Below are 23,954 nucleotides of genomic sequence, written 5' to 3' on the forward strand. Positions count from 1 at the left end.
GCTCTGCGACCCCGCCCCCCTCTGACGCACATGACCTTCTAAGGAGTTTACTTGTGGCGTCAGAGGGGGGCGGGGTCACATGAGTGTGACACGGCGGGAACTTCTTCTCCGGGCGGCGCGATTGAAATTGAATTCCCCCGCTGTGTGACGCTCTGCGACCCCGCCCCCCTCTGACGCACATGACCTTCTAAGGAGTTTACTTGTGGCGTCAGAGGGGGGCGGGTCCCAGGAGCGGGAAAACGGTGGCCAAATCAAATTCAAACGCTGGGTCCGGGGACGAGAAGAACACCGCAGAAGACCCAAGATGCGGACGAGGAGGAGACAGGACAAGACAACGGGCAAGATGCGGGACCAGAAGGCTGAAGGACGGACGGAGAAGATAGAAGAACACGTCGGGCAAGATGTGAACGAGAAGAAAGAAGCAGCGGAAGAAACCCGAAGGAAAGAAGAAAAGAAGATTTTATTAAAAGATTTGTCAAAAACCGGCTACTGTCATTTTTAACACTTTGACATTTTTTTTGGGGTGAAATGGTAGAGGTACAATGTACCCCATTACCATTTCACACAGGGGGGGGGTCAGGATCTGGGGGTCCCCTTTGTTAAAGGGGTCTTCCAGATTCTGATAAACCTCCCGCCCGCATACCCCCACAACCACCGGGTTGTGGGGATGAGACCCTTGTCCCCATCAACATGGGGACATCCTCCCCATGTTGAGGGCATGTGGCCTGGTGCGGTTCAGGAGAGAGGGGGGGCCGCACTCTGTCCCCCCCTCTTTTCTGCGGCCGGCCAGGTCAACGTGCTCGGATAAGGGTCTGGTGTGGATTTTTAGGGGGACTCCACGCCATTTTTTTTTTCAATTTGGGGTGGAGTTCCCCTTAAAATCCACACCAGACCTGAAGGGTCTGGAATGGATATTTGCCGGGAACCGCACGTCTTTTTTTTTTTTGGTTTTTACGGCGGGGTTCCCCTTAATATCCATTCCAGACCTGAAGGGCCTGGTAATTTAATTTGGGGGAACCCCTACACATTTTTTTGTTTGTTTTATGAATGAATCCCTTTAGAATTGTCAGAGCCGACAATTCATTATAGCCGCGTGTGAATTTTTAAATGACTTTTTTCCTTCTGAATGTCATTTTGTGCAGGGGGAGTTCTAAGTGCGGGAAAAATGCGCTATTTCACATGCTGACATTACACCCCCCCTAGGTACGAAATTTAAAGGAATATTTCACTTTTATTGTTTCACTTTAAGAATTATTAATTTCACTGCTCCCGAAAAAACGGCCGTTTTAAAAAATAAAAAAAGCATTGATACATGTTCCCTGGGGCAGGACTGAGGTCCCCAAACACTTTTTAGGACAAAACTTGCAGATTAGCCTTTAAAATGAACACTTTTGATTTCTCCCATAGACTTCTATAGGGAGTTCGGCGCGGCTTTACATATTAGTTTCAATGCGCCGGCTGCTACGCTGGTTCATGCGCCCAATTAAGCCTCCACCCGGAGTACTAATTAACGCATGAACCAGCGCAGCGCACAGAGCATAGTAAATCAGGCCCATAGTGTAATTTACTTTATTATAATCTTTATTACATACAGTATAATAGTTTGCACGGACTCTGGTCCCTGAAGAAGGGACGGAACCTTGAAACGCGTAGGGCCTGAACCCATCCCTGCGAATATACAAAACCACCCACTGATGAACCTTGCTTTTAAACCATTGTGTTGTTCTTTATATATATATAATTTCTTCTTTTTTTTGGAATTTTCTTATATAATACATTTTATAATACCCTATACTCTCTTAATTTTTGTTGTCGTTAAAGCCCCATCCTGGGGGAACTTCTCCTTTTTCTCACTTAAACCAGGGGTGTTGGCAACTTTTTAGGGTCTTCCATATAAAATACTCTCCTTTCAATACCCATGGGGGGGTGGACCCTGCAGACCATTTACTATAATAGATGTGAGGTGCACCAAGATGGCACCGCCTCAGATAACGTTCTATGACAAAATGCCCAAGGTGGAGCTTGGTATGCACTCACGTAATTCCCGGTTGAACAGTTCCGGTCTGTGGAACGCATGCTGGTTTGCAACCAGGGCATGCTAGCTAGCTATATATGTGTCAAGTTCTGTTTTGCTTTTAACTTTTTTAATAAACAAACCATTGGGATTCACACTATGAGTGCCCATTTCTTTGGTTTATGAGGATGCTCTGCGGTTTGACATGGAAGAAGCGATTATTACAACCCTATCCAGCAAAAGTGATCTACCCCAGGAGGGGCAGAGGGATCCGGATACACCAGTGTTCCCTGAGCCAAGGTGGAGGTGTCTGCTCCGGAGACTGCCAGGACACTCACTACATGCGTATTACCCCTGTAGGAGTGCAAGAATCTGGTGAGTGGGAAACTGAAGGGGAGCACAGAAGTCAATTTTTGCGATTTTTTGCACCACTCAAGACTGAACTTTATTGTTGATTTTTTTATTTTTTATGTATTTTTTTATATCTTTTTTGACACTTTTTTGCATTAGACTTCTATCTTATTTTTTTTTTATCTGAATGATAATTATTTTTTTATTAATTTATCATATATGAATTTGCACAAGTATTATATACTGTTTGGGATGAATTGTTAAGGTTTGAAATATTTTGTTTTATATGATCTGGTGAGATCACTATCACCTTTTGCACATTTATTTAAGGACTAGGTGTTATACGCAAGGTTTCAACAAAATATCAACAATAGTACACCCTCCAATATAAGTCACAGGGAAGCACTTTCTCTTTTATATTTATCTCAACATTGGGAATTCACTCACTATGTATCTGAGAAAAGTGAGCCTTTGAGGAATTACCCTTCAGGTGACGTGAATTACTACCACCCATTTACAGCATACTCACCTGGGAGGAGACATTCACAGTGCCACCTGTAGCAGCCAATACCTACCTATTGTATATTCACCTGAGAGGAGTTATTACCTTTAAATGATAACTCTTCATTTGACGGGCAGCGCCACCCACCCCTTCATACACGCAAGCATTTATTTGTATTGTGCTTCAGGCAGGTGCTATACTCTTATGTCACATAGGGGTTGATTTACTAAAATTGGATAGTGCAAAATATGGTGCAGCTCTGCATGGAAACCAATCAGCCAGAGGCGGCTCTTTAATTAGGCAAATTAGGCGGTCGCCTAAGGGCTCACACTCACAGAGGCCTCGCGGCCGCTTAACTTACCCAATGCATTAACCCAGTTTTGAGGGACAGGGGACCTAAACGTTGCTGTGCTCAGGCAGCAATAAGAGCCCTGATTTAGGAGTGGGGCCGCCAGCATCCCCAACAACCAGTAAATATCGGTGACACCACCCCTTGTGATGTCAATGACCCAGCATGCCCTCAGTCAATGACGTCACAAGGGGGCGGGTTGAGCAGGTGACATCACCGGGTGGCCCTGCCCCTTAGCTATTAAAGAGCAGGATCTGGGGGCCACCTTGTTAAAAGGGGGCTTCCAGATTCCGATAAGCCCCCTACCCGCAGACCCCCACAACCACCATCCAGGGTTGTGGGGAAGAGGCTCTTGTCCTTGAATTATTTTTCCTCATCATTGGTGAGTGGGGCCCCATGTCAAGTTTTGCCTAAGGCCTCACAAAGCCTAGAGCCGCCTCAGCAATCAGCTTCCAGGTTTTATTGTCAAAGCATTATTGAACATGCAGAAGTTAGAAGCTGATTAGCTACCATGAACAGCTGCACCAGATTTTGCACACTCCAGCTTTAGTAAATCAACTCCATAATGTCTTTCTTGTGCAACCTCCCTCTCATGTCCCAAGTTGTCAGAGATCTTGTACAGCAGATGCTCAGTTGTGAGCATAGATGCCTAATTATGTGAAAACAAGAATTACAGTAAAACCTTGGTTTGAGAGTAACTTGGTTTGAGAGCGTTTTGCAAGACAAGCTAATTTTTTTAATAAATTTTGCCTTGATATACAAGCGATGTCTTGATATAAGAGTAGCGTCATGTCACAACTGAGTATAAAAAAGAAGAGAGGAGCCTCTAAGTGTAGCAATATGGTTACATTTAATGAAGGTACAACATTTAGCAACTTATTGCTACACTTAAGGCCCATACACACGGTCGGACTTTTTGCCAAACAAACTTCAAAATTAGCAGGTTTTCCAAAAAATCCGGCAAACTTTTTCTGTTTTCATTGGACAAAAGTTCGCTCTGCAAACGGACAAACTTTTCAGCAACAAAAGTCTGATGGTGCAAAGTCCAACCGTGTGTACAGAAATCCATCTGACTTTTGTCCAAAGTACAAACACACATGCCCAAAACCAATGTTAAAATCAACCAACAATAGCAGAAGTTGAAGAAATGTATTAGATTCCGCGCTAAGGTGTGGGTATATGGGCTGCTGCCCCCCTGAAAAGCCTCCCTAAGGAGGAATGTTATGAGAAAATATTTTATGGTATAGGGGTGATGGTGCTGCCTAAGGGTGGTCACTTAAGTGTTGGTCCCTAAAAACCAAAATTAAGGGTGAAGGTGTATGAAAAATGTTTGTCGGACACCTCTGTGTGGTGGGCTCATGAAAAGGGCGCCCGGGTGGTTTTCAGTAGGCGATTATATTAATAAGGTTCAGAGTCCTGCCTAAGAGATTAGTGACACAATTCAGAGCCCTTAGGCAGGACTCTGAACCTTATTAATAGAATCGCCTACTGAAAACCACCCGGGGGCCCTTTTCATGAGCCCACCGCACAGAGGTGACGACAAACGGTTTTCATACACCTTCACCCTTAATTTGGGTTTTTAGGGACCAACACTTCAGTGGCCACCCTTAGGCAGCGCCATCACCCCTATACCATAAAATGTTTTTTAATAGCAGAAGTTGACCAAAGGGTAGCAGAAAAGAGCAGAAAAACCATGTGATGTTGGAAAAGGTTTTGGGAAAGTTTGCAGAAAAGTCCTGCTGTGTGTATGCTATGAGTGTGCCCGGCCAACTCCCTACAAACAAAAATCCACGGAAATGTTTGTTTGAAAACCGATCGTGTGTATGAGGCTTTACAGGTGCCTCTCTTCTCTTTTATACCCTGTAAAAAAAATGCTTTGATATACAAGTGCTTTGGATTACAAGCATGTTTCTGGAATGAATTTTGCTCGCAAGCCAAGGTTTTACTGTATAATGATAGTCTCTGTATTGTTGCCCAGTCTTTAAAGTGGAGGTTCACCCTCAAAAAAACTTCTGACATCACACGGAGCCGCGCCATCCTACAGACAGAATGACGGTGTTTTTTTTTTTTTCTCAGCACATACCTCTTAATCACGATTTTGACCTCACGGCAATCCCGCGGGATTGGGCGTTCCCAAGCACTGCCTGTGATTGACAGACTTCCGAACGGCGCATACTGCGCGTCACAGGTTGCCGAAAAAACACGAACATCGGTGCGGCTCTATACGGCGCCTGCGCACCGACGTTCGGGTTCTGTCTGGCGCGGCTCCGTGTGATGTCCGAATTTTTTTTAAAGGGTGAACCTCCACTTTAAGCACTAGCACTTTCACTAAGGCCCCGTACACACGACCAAACATGTATGCTGAAACTGGTCCGCGGACCAGTTTCAGCATACATGTTCGGTCATGTGTAGGCGCGAGCGGGCAGAATTCCAGCAAACATTTGCCCGCCGGGCCTTTTCCCAGCGGGCAAATATTCCTGGACTTGTTTTAAAACCGTCCGCTGGAATCCTGCCCGCTCGGACATGTATGGTCGTCAGTACAGACCTACCGTACATGTCCGAGCACCCGCCGTCCCTCGCATGCGTCGAATGACTTTGACGCATGCGTGGAAGCATTTAAAAGGCAGGCCCGCCCACGTCACCGCGTCATCGTCGCGGCGACGCCCCGCGTATTGTTTACGCGCGGACTTCTGTACGATGGTTAGTACAGCCATCGTACAGAAGTCCCCGGGCAGACATCTATGGTGAAAAAGGTCCGACGGATCGGTTTCATCGTACATGTTTGCCCGTGTGTACCCGGCCTTAGAAATGGAGAGCATCACATGCTCCAAACTTTACTGCATGGGAGAACAATAAAGATGAGCATAATCTGATGGGACCACCATGAAAAAGAACCTGTTGCCATGTACTAGGATAGCTCATGTTTACTTCAAGCATTGCAGAATGACCCATCACATGTTGTGATTGCTGCTCTGCCCTTACGTTCCAGGAATTTCTGTGCTGAGTTAAATATTAGATAACTATAACCGCCTAAATGTTTCCTCCAGATTTTTATAATTACATAATCACTGCAATGATAAGAGGGATGAGCAAATGATTTTGTGCTGAAACAATGCAACAGACTACAAATCGGAGCACTTTTGAAACGTATTGAAGTGAAATTTGCCATGTTTTTTTTTTTTTACAATATATATTGTATAATGACTTAAAGGGGTTGTAAACCCTCCTCGTTTTTCACCTTAATGCATTTTATTCATTAATGCTGTCAATTAAATCCAATGACACGGCACCGGTCAGTTTGCAGCGGTCCGCCAGCTCAGCGGGAGATCTCTCCGTTGATCTCCGCTGAGCCGGCGGATGACAGGTCCCTCTCTGTTTACTGAGCGGGGAGGGGCTTGTCGAGCGCCACTGTCTCCTATGGAGAGATCGGATGAAAACGAACAGCATGTCCGTTTTCATCAGATCTCATCCGATCCGCCATGGACGGATGGCGACGTATCACCATCCAACTGATTTTAGCGGATCGGATGTCAGCAGACATGTTACCGCTGACATCCAACGCTCCATAGACCTGTATGGAGCGGCCGTTCAGGTCTGCAAAAAAAAACTGACAGGTGGAACTGAATGGTCCGACCGTGTGAAAGGGGCCATAAAGATAAAAAATCTAGCTGGATTTTGTTCAATAACAAACGATATAGATAATAACAAACGATATTTGAAACGATATAGAGAATAAATGTAGCATGTTAACTATTCTATAATAAAACATTCTCACATGGAACATGGAGAGAAAGCTAATAGGAGGGTTGGATGACTTCTAGCAGAACAAAGCGTACTCACAGAAAAAAAGCTATAAATAGTGTAGATCATTAGGAATCAGGAATAATACAGGACAGTCGTGTATATTACCGGGCATTATTGGCTTACAAGTTTAATTTTGCCCAGGGAATCGGTCAGGTTAGCCTTGAGATACCATTTGGTGTACTGGAAGGACGTCATTAAAGGGGTTTTATTTTCTTAATAGGTTCCTTTAAGCTGATGCATTGTTGGTTCACTTACCTTTTCCTTCTATTTCCTTTCTAAATGTTTGTTTTCTTTGTTTGAATTTCGCACTTCCTGTTTCTCCTTAGTAAGCTTTCCACCATCATCCGAGCAGTGGAAAGTCATTTAGAACAGCTTACTGAACACCTTACTGAGGAGGAACAGGAAGTGAGAAATTCAGACAAAGAAAACATAGGAAAAAAACATTTAGAAGGGAAATCAAAGGAAAAGGAAAGTGAACCAACAATGCACTAGCTTAAAGTAACCTATTTAGAAAATAAAAAATGAACCTTTACAACCCCTTTAAGGTCATAATTTTGGGCTGTGAGAAAGTATGCTTGATAAATTAAAACTATCTTGTAAAGAATTGCTTAGTGGGAGCATAGTTTTACAGTACAGTGTCCAGATTTTCTCGATAGAGCAGTGTTGTGAGGTCTTTTTTGACTGCAGAAATGGTAGGTGGGTGAGAGGTAGTCCATATAATGTTTGGGGGTTCCAAGTAATTTTCTAACAACATTTATTTTTTTTAACAAATCTCAGAAAGAGGCTAGGTCCTTAAGTGATTAATATGTGTTCAGTTTTAAAGGGATGACGTGGAAACCCTACTATTAGCCCTATATTTTACTGTGGAATAGAATGTGTACCACTGTTACCCATTAGCCCCACCCCCTACTCTATGTGAGGGGGTGGGTGAGTTTGGCATCTTCGCCCTGGGCACTGAATGACCTTGTCCCAGCCCCAACCTTCTGTGCCAGAAACTAACTTAAAGCTGAACTTCAGGCAAAAAAATAAATGCTTAGTATGCACCAGATTCTTTCGCAAACAGTTATTACATTGTATGATTAGAGGTGTTATCATCACTGAGTTGTACATAGCCTGTGCAGAGACCAGAGAAGTGGGAGGGACCTAGGAGGCCCACTCACTACAGGTTCCCTGTAGAAAAAGACATGAGGGGGCGGAGACAGGACCAGTCACCCTGCACAAGAGAAGAACAGCAGTCTTTATTATGACTTTATTATGATTTTTTGTTGTTGACTGTACTTCCTGTCTTCTTGACCACTGTCACTAAGGCATGAAAGAAGGGAAGATCCTTCCCAACAGGGGCAAAGACAGCAATAGAAATGTGGCCAGGTTCCCAACATCCCCTGCTCTGTTCAACAAAAGATTCAACATTCATGCATTTATTCATCAATTCTTTGTTCATTCACTTTGACTGCTATACTTGATTTTTTTTTTTTTTTTTTAGAAAGAATAAGTTAACAAAGGCTTTTTTTTTTTGGCTCCTTTGCATGCCTAACACATACATAACACAGCACAAGTAACCTTGTATGAAACAAATTTTTTGTTCTTAGACATATATGTAATATTCCCATAAGTACGGTAAGTCAGGAGATATTAAATGTTGTTTGATATACACAAATAGAACATATCTTTTCAATTATATTTTAGGCAGATTCAGGCCAACTGCAGCATCCAATAATGAATGTATCTTTTTGCCTCGTACACGCGATCGGTTTTCGTGACAGGAAAAGTGCGACTTGAGGTTTTCGTCAGGAAAACCGACCATGTGTATGCTCCATCACACTTTTTCTGTCAGTTTTCCTGCCAAGAAAAGATTGAGAGCAGGATCTCAATTTTCATGACAGGAAAAAATCCTATCGCGAATCGCATTCGTCTGTATGCAATTACTACGCGCAAAAAAACTATGCATGCTCAGAATCAAGTACGAGACGGAAGTGCTCGGTCTGGTAAAACTAGCGTTTGTAATGGAGATCGCACATTCGTCACGCTGCAAATTATTGGATCTTTTAATGCAACACATTCTTTTCTTCTTTATAATTCTAGAATAATGAAGTTGTTTTGCTGCTCTTAACAGACCTCTGAAATCTCCCCTTTAAGACAGAGAAAGGGACTAGGGACACCGATTCCCCAGTCCCTTTCTCTGCAGCCTCAGCTGAAATGAATGGAGGGAAGCTCCTCTCCATTCATAAACTGAAGCATCGTAAACACAGGTTACGATGCTCAGTTATGTGAATGGACAGAGTCAGTGATCACTGACTCTGTCCATTCTGAAAAGGTAGGAGCCGGTTTTATCGGCTCCTACCTCCGCTCTCCATCCTCACAAATTGAGGGGGGAGAGCGGCACGGACGGGGGGGGGAGAAGAGCGACACGGACGGGGGGTAGGAGAATAGCGGCACTGACAGGGGGAGAGAAGAGCGGCACGGAGCACGGGGGGGGGGGAGGAAAGACGGCACGGAGCACGGGGGGAGGAAAGAGTTCACGGAGCACGGGAGGGGAGGAAAGAGTGCACGGAGCACGGGAGGGGAGGAAAGAGTGCACGGAGCAAGGGAGGAGGAAAGACTTCACAGAGCACGTGGGGAGGAAAGACTGCACGGAGCATGGGGGAGAAGACTTGCAACTCCCCTGCCTGCCCAGGTTTTGGCTGAGGCATCTGAGCATTTCCCCCGAGTACAAGTACTCGGGGAAATGCTCGGTATCGGGACATCCCTATCCGCAACCCCAAGGTATGACCGGTTCCAGCAACCACCGCCAGTATCTGTTTTACATGGTGCTGGAATACCTAGGGGCAAGATCAGACTTGGACACCTTTCCCACCGAAAATCCTCTGGCTTACTGGGTCTTGAGCATGGATCACTGGCCAGAGCTTGCACAGTATGCAAATGAGCTACTGGCCTGTCCTGCATCCAGCGTTCTTTCGGAACGCACTTTCAGTGCTGCTGGAGGCTTTGTAACCGATCACAGGGTGCGCCTCTCCACCGACTCGGTTGATCGACTGACCTTCATAAAAATTAATCAGGCTTGGATCACCACCAGCTACCAAGCACCTGATGCTGATGTAATGGAATAAGTTTTTTGAAATGTCAGATCCCTTCAAGACTGGCTATGCTGATGCTGAGTGACTATCCTGTTATGCTGAGTGACTATCCTTTTCCTCCTCAATGATCATGCTGATAGCTTGTAAGAACATTTTTGGTTCTGGGCACTGCCACTAAGGCCCAATTGTTCTGCCCCTGTTTAACAGGGGCATGTAAATACAATTGTTGATGCAATACTTTGCAGCAGGGCTTATTCCTGCCCTCCAACTAGAGTATCTGTGAGAGGTTGCAGTGTTGTGGCACCAGCACCAGTGCCTAAGGCCCAATTTTTCTGCCCCTGTTTAACAGGGGCATGTAATTACAATTTTTGATGCAATACTTTGCAGCAGGGCTTATTCCTGCGCTCCAACTAGAGTATCTGTGAGGGGTTGCAGTGTTGTGGCACCAGCACCAGTGCCTAAGGTGCCACAACAATGCAACCAGTGCCTAATTTTTCTGCCCCTGTTTAACAGAGGGGGCGTGTAATTACAATTTTTGATGCAATACTTTGCAGCAGGGCTCATTAGTGCACTCCAACTAGAGTATCTGCGAGGGGTTGATGTGTTGTGGAACCAGTGCCTAAGGCCCAATTTGTCTGCCCCTGTTCAACAGGGGCATGCAATTACAATTCTTGATCTAATATTTCACAGCAGGACCCATTCCTACGCCCACCAAGACTAACTTTGAGGGCTTACAGTGTTGTGGCACCAGCACCACCACCTCTACCACCAACAAAAGCCCCATTTTTCTGCCCCTGTTCAACAGGGGCATGTAATTACAATTCTTGACCTAATATTTCACAACAGGGCCCATTCCTGCACCCACCAAGAGTAACTGTGAGGACTGTGGCACCAGCGCCAGCACCAAAGACCCAATTGTTCTACCACTGTTCAACAATGGCATGTAATTACAATTATTGATATAATAATCCGCCCTACGTCCGTTTCGTAAAAAAAGTACTTCTTCCAGGGGCACGGGCAGCACGCTACCGTCACCACTATATATATGAACAGGAAATAAACCGAGCCTCACTCTGGTTTATAGCCACCTCCCCCATCTGCGCATCAACAGAAAAAACAGGCTTCAACATGGCGTCCAGTATCGCAGACATACTGCGCCTCACTAATATGACCTGCTCAAACAAAGGGCCTAACTCCATAAAGCACACCACATTAGCCACCATAATAGGAGGGGAGGGGGGGTGTGAAGTATCTAGATGTCACTATCAATTGTTGTCCCAACCTTTCCCACCGCTGTGTAACCACCCATCTAGCACCCTCTGGTGGCTACTCAACCCCATCACACATCTTTGATACAGCCATATATAGCTTTATATATTACTGGTGTGAAAATCACTGTTTGGTGCTTTAAAAGGTTCCTATGTTTAGAGTTAGCGTGATTTTTATTTTTCTCAGAGAATATACGGCAGGCCCCTACTTTCAAACATCCAACTTACAAACTACTCCTACTTGCAAACGAAAGGAGACAACAGGAAGTGAGAGGAAATCTACCCCTAGGAATGGAAATTCTCTTCTGTAAGAGGTGTCTCCTGTCCACTGATGCTTTATCACTAATCCTTGTTTTACAAAAAAATTTTTTTTTCAAAAAAACATTTGTCATTGGGACAGAAAGTGAGGTGCAATCTTCTGAACAGATGCGCACAGACAGCTAAACAAATGTTACAGGGGTGATAACCCTTCTCTATGTTTTCCAAAAAGCTTAAAAATAGATTTTTTGTCTGGAGCTACACTTTAAAAAAGTACCAGTTCAAAATTACAAACAGATTCTTCTTAACAACAAACCTACAGTCCCTGTCTTGTTTTCACCGTCTGTATACTGCTGTTCAAAGTATATAGGGCCAAAGGGGCTGGTAATGACCTGGGGGGGGAGGTGGGAAACCCATGCTATTTTTCTCAATGATTTTCATCTATATTGCAGGGACCAGACATTACATTAAAGCCGCAAGCAGTCTTAAATGACTTTTTTCTTATAGTAATGCAATTTTGTGCAGGGACAGTTCTAAACACGTGCCACTTCACAGGCATACTATAGACACCCAGCAGGTATGATATTTAAAGGAATTTTTCACATTTTATTTCACTTTAAGCATCATTAAAATCACTGCTCCCAAAAAAAATTTAAGTTTTTAAAACTTTTAATTTTGAACGTTTGAGTCTCATAGACTTCAATGGGGTTCTAAAGTTCGCAGAACGTTCGGTCCGTTCGAAGGTTCTGGTGCAAACCGAACGGGGGGGGGGGGGGGGGCTCAGCTCATTGCTAGTGTCCAGGTACAGTAGCAGGATCCTAATGACCTCTGCTTTGATCTGTAACAGAACCCTCAGATATCATGGGCTTTCCAATTCCTCTTTGTACATCATGACAGTACCTGGAAGTTCATAAATAAATGTAGTTCATTCAAGTCCTAGCTTACATTTTTCTTTTCATTATGGCACCACCATCTGTCAATCTCTTACATTTACAGTAGGCAAAAAACCTAGATAGGACTAGGCATGTTGGTTGAGAAATACAATATAATGTAGAATGCAAGGCAAATCTCCCATCCTTACTTAAGAGGTTGAAAAAGAGGGACAATGGGATGTTTAGCTGATAGTCATGGCTAGTTAGATGTGGTTTAAATGGGTGCACAGTGAGAGAGGCAAAACCACAGCATCCACATGCCAGCAGCTTAACAGACCTCCCACATCAGCAGTTTAACAGCCCCTGTAAAAGGCAGCATAACACATCTATCAACCAGAAACAGTAATTGGTTAGTCTCTTTCCAAGTGCACCATCTGGTGGTGCAACCCAGCTATGCAGGCAGAATGATCTGCAGCTTAACCATATGTAGCGCCCTCCTCTTGATGACCAGGCGCTATGTTTATATTTAGTGGGTGTCTGCGCTGGTAGTTAGCTCAGACTCTGATGATTAAGGCTAAATCAGCCTCTGTTCCGGCTATGGCTGTGCTTATAGGGTTTTCCCATTGTTTGCCTGTAGGTGGCATTACCACCACAGGCCAATGTTGGAACACAGGCAAGCCAGAGTGTATTGGGAACAGCCCAGTGGGAGTGGTCTCACCACTGGGCATGCTGAGGAAGGATACCAGGGGAGGACCTGTCCTGGAAAAGACCAAGCCGAAGGCTGGTATCTCGGGAGAGGCCTGGTAACTTTATTGGAGGATGCACCGTATTCTATGATGCCTTACAGTGTTGCCGGGTCAGCTTAAAGGCTCTAAACTGTATGGCTGGAGATCCAGATACTAAATCCTGTGGCAGAGGATTCTGGAACACTTGGCAGAGACTGTATTCTTTTTGTCCATGCATCATCCCGCCTGCTAGGCTAATGAGAGAGGCCTATCCGGGTGAGCAATACCCACTCTGAGGAAAGTGGTGAGTTGACTTTTGAAACCATAGAAGTTCCCCAGTGATCTGCATCGTGTGCCTGAACCTTCCCCTAACCCTCCGTCCCTCTACCTATACAAGTTTGTGTAAAAATAAAAAAAACCTGAAAGAAAATGGATTTACAACTGGTGTGGATATTGAAGTTTCTTGGACTCTCATCTCATCCCCTAGACAACGAAGAGTGAGGTAACGTGCAAGGCTCAAATCTAAACCAGCAGCTCCTATGGGGGTAGTGCTACACATACCGTATTTTCGCTCCATAAGATGCACTTTCCCCCCCCCAAAAAACGGGGGGGAATGTGTCTGCGTCTTATGGAGCGAAAACTGACTAGGAGAGCCGCTGAAAGGGGATCGTTTCGGCGGCAGAACGATGCCCTATGCATCACTCTAACCCAGCTAAATCCTATTTCTCTCCTGCCCTCAACTGCTACAGGGAGAGAAACAGGCGGGTATTGTTCTTTATTTAACCCCCACAGGATCGGCATTGATATGTAAATCGTGCGGGCATTGTTATGTTATGGACGCCGCGATTCATATGTAAATTACGCCCACACCTCTGCATGCCGCTCACCTAGAACAGCATACAGGTGAGTGTAGAGGGGATCAAAGAGGGGGGTTTGAGGTGCAGAGGAGGTGAGCAGAGGCGTGCAGAGTTGAATGGGAAGGATGGGTTGGATTGCAGAGGTTAGCAGCGTAGGGGTTTGGGGGATAGGGGTTAGCAGATGAGTTAGAGGGGCATTTACATCACTGGTCAGTGTAAATGTCTCAATATGCAAATACTCCTGTTGTGTTGAGGTCATGTAAATGTCCCAGTTACATTGGGGATCAGCGTAGGGTGCCCCCTTACATTGGTTGTCAGTGTAGAAATATTATTCTGTTAAATTTTATTAAATATTTTAGTACACCATTTGGTTGAGGATTATTTTTTTCATATTTTCCTCCTCTAAAATCTAGGGCCCAGATTCACAACCGAGATATGACGGCGTATCTCCAGATACGCCGTCGTATCTGCGTTGTGCCGTCGTATCTATGCGCCTGATTCTTAGAATCAGTTCCGCATAGATATCTGTTAGATCCGATATCGATATCGATATCGGATCGTAACTGCATTTTTACGCTGGCCGCTAGGGGGCGTGTATGCTGATTTACGCATCGAAATATGTATCGATACGCGAATTCCCGAACGTACGCCCGTCCGACGCAGTAAAGTTACACCGTTTACGTTAGGCTTTTCCCGGCGTATAGTTACGCCAGCTATATGGTGGCGTAAGTGCGGCGTACCAATGTTAAGTATGGCCGTCATTCCCGCTGCGAAATTTGAAAATGTTACGTTGTTTGCGTAAGTTGTCCATGAATGGGGCTGGAAGTCATTTACGTACACGTCGAAACCAATACGTCCTTGCGGTGTACTTTGACGCAAAGCACACTGGGATATTCCACGGACGGCGCATGCGCCGTAAGTGCAAAACATCAATCACGTCGGGTCACAGCACATTAACATAAAACACGCCCCCTATTCAACATTTGAATTAGGCGGGCTTACGCCGGCCGATTTTCGCTACGCCGCCGCAACTTACGGAGCAAGTGCTTAGAGAATACAGCACTTGCCCGTCTAAGTTGCGGAGGCGTAACGTAAATCGCATACGTGACGCCGCCGCAAAAATATGCCATTCTACGAGAATCTAGCCCTACTAGGTGTCTTATGGTCAGGTGCGTCTTATGGAGCGAAAAATGCGGTACTTCATAGTTCAGCGCCAACATTGTTAACAATCAGAGCCAGGAACCGAGGGTACCGGACAAATGACCTATATCATTGAGCTCCCACTGAGCAACAATGAAAATTAGTGCTCAGTATTGATTACCAAAAAATGGGGGCCCTCATTGTTGACCACTAAAAGGGGATAAGGGGGTAACATCAGTCCTTCTGTATGGGACCCAGGGCAGCAGGGGGGCCAAGGCAGCAGGGTGCATTTGATTTGGGCAGGGAGTGTGATCTGTACAGCAAGGGGGCAATTACAGGAACTTATCCCCTGTATGGCTCTCTCCGCAGCAGCTGAATGTTAACTTCTCCTCTCCCTCTCGATGGCTTTCAGCTACTGCAGAGTGAGCCACACAGGGAATCTGTTCCAGTAATTGCCTCCTCTGCCGCAACTATCACCCTCCCTGTGAACCATATGTTTCCCCCTGCTGTCCCCTTTGTGCCCCCACCCCTACGGTGTTTCCGGCTTCCCTCCTCTTCTTTCTGCCGGAAGCTGTAAGCACACAATAGGATCCTCCGAAATGAAGAGTGGGGGAAGGGTTCAATAAATATGTCATATTTTTCCAGTCCCTTCCTTTCCAAAATGAACACAATGAGTGATTGTTACTGATTACCTATTGTGTTCATTCATAACTAAAGCATAGTAAACCGCATTTATTTGGGTGGGGGTCCTGTCAGGTTGGCTGTATGGGGACCCGTGGTTTCTAACAACAGCCCTGACCACTAACAAAGGGGTGCCCTCACCAATGACCATTATTGAAAGGGGACATACACCACTGATTGCCAAAGAATAGGCACTCACAGCTGACCACCAATGAAAGGGGGTACCCACCACTGACCACCACACCGAGGCACATTTGCCACTGACCACCAAAAAGGGGGCCCTAAACTGACAGGCAGTAGAAGCGGACAATACACTGACCACTCTACACAGTGCATTCCCCAGACAGATGCATTCTGTAACCTGTGCTGTAGATTGTATAGTCCTGCCTTTTGAACTCTGTAAGCTGTGCTGTACACTACAAATTTCTGACCAAAGTATTTGTTGTCTCAACAAGTATTGTTTTTTTGTTTCCCTATTGTTATTCTTTAAGCTATACTCAGGCAAAGTGCTACTCTATAGTCTATAGTGTGGAAAGGCTTATGTAAAGGAAGAGTTCAATTTACAAAAAAAATATATATTTTGTCCTGAGGCTCAAAAGGAATTATGGCATGTTTTGTGAGTACAAGCATTGTGGCATTTGTATACATTTTGTGATCAGAAATTCTGACCTTGCTTTGGTCTTACTTGCTAGATACCTTTTCCAAGCCAGTGATTTAGAAAGTATTGAAGCCAGACTCAGCCAGGCAACAGAGAGTAGTGGTTAATGATTCATACACCCGAATGGTCTAGGGTTATTAGTGGTGTACCCCAAGGTTCAGTATTGGGACCCTAACTTTTTAATATACAGTATTTATAAATGATATAGGGTCTGGGTTTAAATACTGCAGCCCCGGAAGGATTTATCCCCTTAATGACCAGGCCATTTTTTGCTATACAGCACTGCGTCGTTTTGCCTGGCAATTGCCCGGTTGTGCGACGCTGTACCCAAACAAAATTGAGGTCCTTTTTTTTCCCACAAATAGCGCTTTCTTTTGGTGGTATTTAAATACCTCTGCGGTTTAAATTTTTTGCGCTATAAACAAAAAAAGACTGACAATTTTGAAAAAAATATATATTTTTTACTTTTTGCTATAATAAATATAAAAAAGTAAAAAAAAAAAACGAATTATCAGTTTAGGGCAATTTGTATTTTTCTACATATTTTTGGTAAAACAAAAAAATCGCAATAAGCGTATGTTGATTGGTTTGGAGTAAAAGTTATAGGGCCAGATTCTCGTAGAACGGTGTATTTTTGCAGCGGCGTAACGTATCCGATTTACATTACGCCTCCGCAACTTAGACGGGCAAGTGCTGTATTCTCAAAGCACTTTCTCCGTAAGTTGCGGCGGCGTTGTGTAAATCGGCCGGCGTAAGCCCGCCTAATTCAATGGTTGAACAGGGGGGCGTGTTTTATGTGAATGTGCTGTGACCCGACGTGATTGACGTTTTGCACTTACGGCGCATGCGCCGTCCGTGGAATATCCCAGTGTGCTTTGCGTCAAAGTACGCCGCAAGAACGTATTGGTTTTCGACGTGTACGTAAATGACGTCCAGCCCCATTCACAGACGACTTACGCAAACAACGTAAAATTTTAAAATTTCGTCGCGGGAACGACGGCCATACTTAACATTGGTACGCCGCACTTACGCCACCATATAGCAGGGGTAACTATACGCTGGGAAAAGCCTAACGTAAACGGCGTAACTTTCCTGCGTCGGCCGGGCGTACGTTCGAGAATTTGCGTATCTAGCTGATTTACATTATTTACATGCCCTTAGCTGCCAGCGTAAAAATGCAGTTACGATCCGACGGCGTAAGAGACTTACGCCTGTCGGATCTAACAGATATCTATGCGTAACTGATTCTAAGAATCAGGCGCATTGATATGACGGCACAACGCAGAGATACGACTGCGTATCTGGAGATACGCCGTCGTATCTCGGTTGTGAATCTGGGCCTATGTGTCTACAAAATAGGGGATATATTTATGGCATTTTTATTATAAATGATTTTTTTTACTAGTAATCAGTGATTTTTAGCGGGACTGTGACATTGTGGCAGACAGATCGGACACCTTTGACACTTTTTTGGAACCAGTGACATTATTACAGTGATCAGAGCTAAAAATAGCCACTGAACACTGTATAAATGACATTGGCATATGGCATGTCTCTCCGGACACAGCCCATTCCAGATCAGTGTAAAGAGCCAATAAAAATAGCCCCTCGTGCATGGGGCTCGTGATCGGGGACGAGGCTTGTCATCCTGACACAGCCCATCCCAAATCGTGGTAAAGAGCCAATGGTGGTGAAAAAAATATATAAAAATGTTGTTTGGGTACAGTGTTGCATGACTGAGTAATTGCCATTAAAAGTGTGAGAGCACTCAAAGCAGAAAATTGGTCTGGGCAGGAAAGGGGTATAATTGCCCTGTAATGAAGTGGTTATGGTCATCACAGAGGACAAAGGGACATTTTTTATGTCTGGAGGAAAAACTGTGAAAATGTGGAATGGACTCCCTCAAGAGCTGGTTTTGTCCAGCTTGGTATATTGCTTTAACAAAAGGCCTGGATCCTTTCCTAAATGTACATAAAATTAACTGGATACTAATATTTATAGGTAAAATTGAACCAGGGAATATCCGATCGCCTCTTGGGGGATCAGGAAGGATTTTTTTCCCCCGCTGGCGAAGATTGGCTCATGCTTTGCTGTTTTTTTTGCCTTCCTCTGGATCAATTGTGGGTATGGAATTGTGTATATAGGATTGTAAAATTATTTTTTTTCTTCCCTTTTATTGGTTGAACTAGATGGACTTGTGCCTTTTTTTCGACCAGACTAACTATGTAACAGGCTTCCATGGTTCATGAATTTAACTAAAGCTGAACCCCAGGCAAAAAAAAACTAAAATATTTAAATATTTTCCTCAATAGCCACAAAGGACATAAATCCAATTTGTGTGCACCAGATACATTTGCAAACCATATATTAGCAGGCCCATCCACTATGAAAAATATCAAGGGGGGGATTGTAGAACAAGACAGGTCACCGTGCACCAGGAGGGACCAGCAGTAACTAGTCTTTATTAGAGGAAGTTCCTGTCTATAGTTAAAGTTTCACAGTGGATCACTGCACAGATCTGGAAGAAATAGACAATGCAAATCAGAATTCAAGTAGGACAACACATGTCTCTTGCATTTGGACATAGTTTGCTTATCCCGGAGTTAAGCTTTAAGATTTTTATTTTGCCAGTTTGTCACTTCTTGAACATTATCTTCTTTAAGGCCAGGTTCACACCTTTTCGAATTGAGTGCGGCTTAACCACTTGCCGACCCGCGTATTGTAAATGTGCGTCCTCTTTTTAAAGATGGATATCTCAGTAACGGCAGCAGCTGCTGCCACAACTGAGATATCCATCTTTTCAGCGGGCGGCCGTGTAAACGATAACGGTGGTCTCCGCAGCGGATTCGCCGCAAAATCGCCGTTATCGGTGGCGGGAGAGGGGCCCCCCCCTCCCGCCGCTCTTCCGCGCCCTCCGCCGCTTACCGAAGCCGTCGGTAGCGGCAGAGGAGATCGGATGCTGCAGCCTGAGCGGTGAGGACTTGAGTGAGGGCAAGATGGCCCCCACCCGTCCTCATAGCTTTGCTGGGCGGAAGTGACGTCAAAACGTCAGTCCCGCCCAGCGTCTTAAAGAGACATTTTTTTTTTGTCATTTGAAAAAATGACAGTTTCAATTTTTTTTTTTTTTCTTGCATTGAAGTCTAAATATGAGATCTGAGGTCTTTTTGACCCCAGATCTCATATTTAAGAGGACCTGTTATGCTTTTTTCTATTATAAGGGATGTTTACATTCCTTATAATAGGAATAAAAGTGATAATTTTTTTTTTATTTCAGTGTAAAAAGTAATAAAATAAATAAAAAGAAATAAGAAAACAAAAAAATAATTTTTTTTAAAGCGCCCCGTCCCCACGAGCTCGCGCGCAGAAGCGAACGCATACGCGAGTAGCGCCCGCATATGAAAACGGTGTTCAAATCACACAAGTGAGGTATCGCCGCGATCGTTAGAGCGAGAGCAATAATTCTAGCCCTAGAGCTACTCTGTAGCTAAAAAAATGCAACCTATAGAATTTTTTAAACGTCGCCTATCGAGATTTTTAAGGGTAAAAGTTTGACGCCATGCCACGACCGGGCGCAATTTTTAAGCGTGACATGTTGGGTATCATTTTACTCGGCGTAACATTATCTTTCACAATATATAAAAAAATTGGCCAAATTTATTGTTGTCTTATTTTTTAAATTAAAAAAAGTGAATTTTCCCCAAAAAAGTGCGCTTGTAAGACCGCTGCGCAAATACGGTGTGACAAAAAGTATTGCAATAACCACTATTTTATTCTCTAGGGTGTTCGAAAAAAAATATATATAATGTTTGGGGGTTTTAAGTAATTTTCTAGCAGAAAAAAAACTGTTTTAGTCTTGCAAACACCAAATCTGAAAAACACCTAAGGTCTTTAAGTGGTTAAACCGCATCCAATTCGCAGAACATTTTAAAATACATTGTTTTCAATGAGGCTGGTTCACATATGTGCGATGCATTCGCACTGCGCATTGCCGCCAAACCGTGTGCGTCTTTTAAGCATTGCGGTGCGGCTCAGGTGCGAATTCAAGCCCATTATCTTCTATGGGTACACAGCTGAATTCGCAGATGTGTTCAGTTCTCTTCAGGAATTTCTCTCATTCAGCTCAATACACTTCTCCCCCACTCTCCTCTCACCTGTAACTTCTCCCAGGTCTCCAAATTCGCATCTAAAACGTTGCTAATCTGCTGAACACTTCTCTTATCTCTCTGCAGAGATAAGAGAGCTGAAATTCGCACCGCACAAGTGTGATTCCGGCCTTAATGAGTTTACAGACAAACTACAAGTCATTTCAGTGATTTACAGAAAACACATATTACTCTAATCATGTGCATTTTTAATCATGTACTGCTTCAAGTTCTCTTTAATTGTTACCAAATAGCCCTAAATTGCATATGATAAACTACATGACATTAGTAGTGGGTGAATTACTAACAAACACCTCCTGTATTATTCCTAATTATTTAGAAGCTTTCATTCTTATCATAAGGAAAGATAATAATCTTGTTATAGGCAGTGTCCTCTAGAAGAGGCATAAGGCGAGGTTCTCAGGGTCACCAGCCGCCTTGTGTAGATAGGAAACAACACAGGCATGCAGAATCAGCACTTTCTGATTCCAGTATCTATACTACCAAAACAAATTCCCGTCATGTGTGGATGAGGCTTATTAAAGGAGGTAAAAATTGCAGGAGAGTATTTAACATTTTGTATAATGCAGCACTTAACACAGAAGCAGATGATTTAAACTTTCCTGTAATTACTACTAAATATGATATGCAGATTTCCAATTTGTCCATGTACAGGGCTGTATTTAGAGTTTTATGTTGTCCTAGGTGTGTGTGATTCTCTCTGTATCTACAAGCATCAGCTTTATATGACTGAAACCATATACATTAAAAATTAGGCGTGATGCTGAATGTAGACTTTGAGGCTGGGTTCACACCTATGCGAATTCGCAGGACATTTCAAAATACATTCATATTAATGAGGCTGGTTCACATATCTGCGGTGCGTGTGCGTTTTCTAGGCAGTGCGGTCTGGCTCAGGTGCAAATTCAGGCCCATTATCTTCAATGGGCACGCATTTGATTCGCAGATGTGTTCCATTGTGAACAGGATAAAATACTGATGTAAACATGACCTGATACTAATGTAAACCTGACCCGATACTGATGCAATCCTGACCTGATTCTGATCAAAAACTGATGTGAAATGCTGAACAACTGATTTTTCTCTTCACAGGGAAAACGGAGCTGGACTTCGCACCTGACTGGTGTGAACCCAGCCTTAGCCCCCATTCACACCTAGGCGTTTTGTTGCCTGTAGTGTGACGCCGCAGCAGCCCCGAGACGCTGGAGGGATGAAAACACATTGCCCTCTATAGAGATGGTTCACATCTCCACGCCGAACGCCGAACGCCGTACGCCTGCTGCCTGAAAAAAAGTCCCGGACCTTTTTTTCTGGCGGCTTTCGGCGTTCGGCATAGGACATGTGAACCATCTCCATAGAGGGGGTGAGGCTGCATTCACAATCGCTGCGTTTTGTCGCCGCAAATAGGGGTACAAAACGCTGCAATTTGACGCCACAATTCGCGGGACAAAACGCCGCGATTTTGTACGCCTAGGTGTGAATGCAGCCTAAATGTTTTCTGAGCTCCTACTATACTATGTGATCTATTAGGCAGAATCTTGCAGAGCCAGGAATGTTAGTTGGATGCTGAGCTGCATAGAGCCTCATGAAGCTCTTGTACCCTCCCCCCCAGGTATTGAAGACCAGTCTACAGTGATCAACAGACAAATTGAAAACGATAAATAAAACAAACACAGGGTATGCGTTTTATGTCTTAAACAGCATTTTTTTGCTTTGTTGCTATAGGCCATGACCCATGAATGCCTAGTTTTAAATAACCTGGTATAATCCATGCAGATATTGGTTGCCCATTCAAGTAATTTTAAACTCTTACGTGGGCAGAGAATCCAAAACTGAATATTATGCTGTCCACACCCTTTGGCATTAAAACTGAGCATACACTTTGGCATAATTTCATCAGCAAAAAGAACATGTCAAAGTAATAAATAGATACAAAGATACAAGCATATTTGCTAGTCAATGGTAGATGAATTTGTGAATGTAAACATTTGAAGTTTTTTGCAAATTTTAACTTTCCTGTTAAATTTGAGCTTAGCCTTGATCCCTGAGCATCCTTATGGGTGCTTTAATGTAATGGATAATCTCATTATGACCAATAGGGAAGATCAGTAGGTAGGCGGAAACAGATTAAGCAAAAAAAAAAAAGAAACAATATTTGCATATAATTTCAGCTGCCTACATTTTTAAATTTACTGATTTTCTTGACATGCAGTTTTTATTGACTATAACTTCTGCTTATGCCTTTTTTGTCATCACAGGCTTGGTGTGTATTAACCCAAATTTTTCTTTCAACTAAAAAGAATATAAATTGGCCCGTATGTGATCCTCTAAGGGTGATTTAGTCTGCAAAATATTCAAACCCTATGAAAAATGTTTTTTTTATGAGTTAATTCTCAGAGTGCCCTAATAATATTGAGGATATGGTTGCCTACTGTATATTAGGTGCTTTGATACTTTTTTATTTTATCTTAATCTGCCTTCATTAGACAACCTTGTGCTCTTCTGTTAATAACACCACTTTAAAAAAGCAATAGAAATAGGCTGCAAAAACTGGTTGACAAGTTTGTTTCAAATCACATGGCGTGAAATCAGCTTATTTTAAGGCATAGTTTCTGATCTAAGTGTTAGTTCATGAGCACACATGCATAACATTATCTATAAAAAAAAAACATAAAAAAAAAACATGTCTGACCTTAATCCAGACTCAGTCTTCTTCCTCCTTCACACCAAGTTACACATATTTTCCGAAACCCTTGTTAGATTTTTTTAATTTCATATTTAGCTCATTTTTTCCAGTCTTGGATAGTGCCTGCTCCCTCCCTGTAGGTCTATAAAAAGAGACTGTATGAAGGTCTTTACAGTAAGGATTGTGGATGACTTGACGGAGCAGCAGGCACATTTCCTTCTATTCTTTCTTAAGTTCATGTTCCTGCTTCCAGTTGTGTTTTTTTTCTCCTTCTTAATTTAACTATAAATAGGTCTGACAATTGCAGCTCAGCTTAAAGTAGTGGCCCAGGCAGGAAGTATGCAGCAAACAGGGTATCATTTTTTTTTTTTAACAATACATAAACACAAATGCACATATCCTTTTAGTCAGTGTGATCAAACAGGGCTTTTCAAGTGCAGGTATTATTTATCCTAAATGACGCACCCTACACAGAAAATTCAATTTGCAATAACTTCTATTTTTTGTTCCTTTCAATCTTTTGGAAAATAAAATGTATTGTAGTTATGACAT

At 43.5% G+C, this 23,954-nt stretch overlaps 1 protein-coding gene across 3 annotated transcripts in view; it reads right to left on the reverse strand.

The window, feature by feature from the left end:
- Positions 1–23,634, reverse strand: part of RASGRP3 (RAS guanyl releasing protein 3) — a 288,487-nt gene extending 264,853 nt beyond the window's left edge. For 2 of the 3 annotated variants that reach the window (XM_040350806.1, XM_040350805.1), the window contains exon 1: positions 23,409–23,634. The gene's annotated coding sequence lies outside the window, so the exon portion shown is untranslated. The remainder of the gene's footprint in view (positions 1–23,408) is intronic. The other variant, XM_040350807.1, reaches the window with a different exon arrangement.
- Positions 23,635–23,954: the final 320 nt, after the last annotated feature.

This window comes from Rana temporaria, chromosome 4, assembly GCF_905171775.1.
Source record: "Rana temporaria chromosome 4, aRanTem1.1, whole genome shotgun sequence".
NCBI lineage: Eukaryota > Metazoa > Chordata > Amphibia > Anura > Ranidae > Rana > Rana temporaria.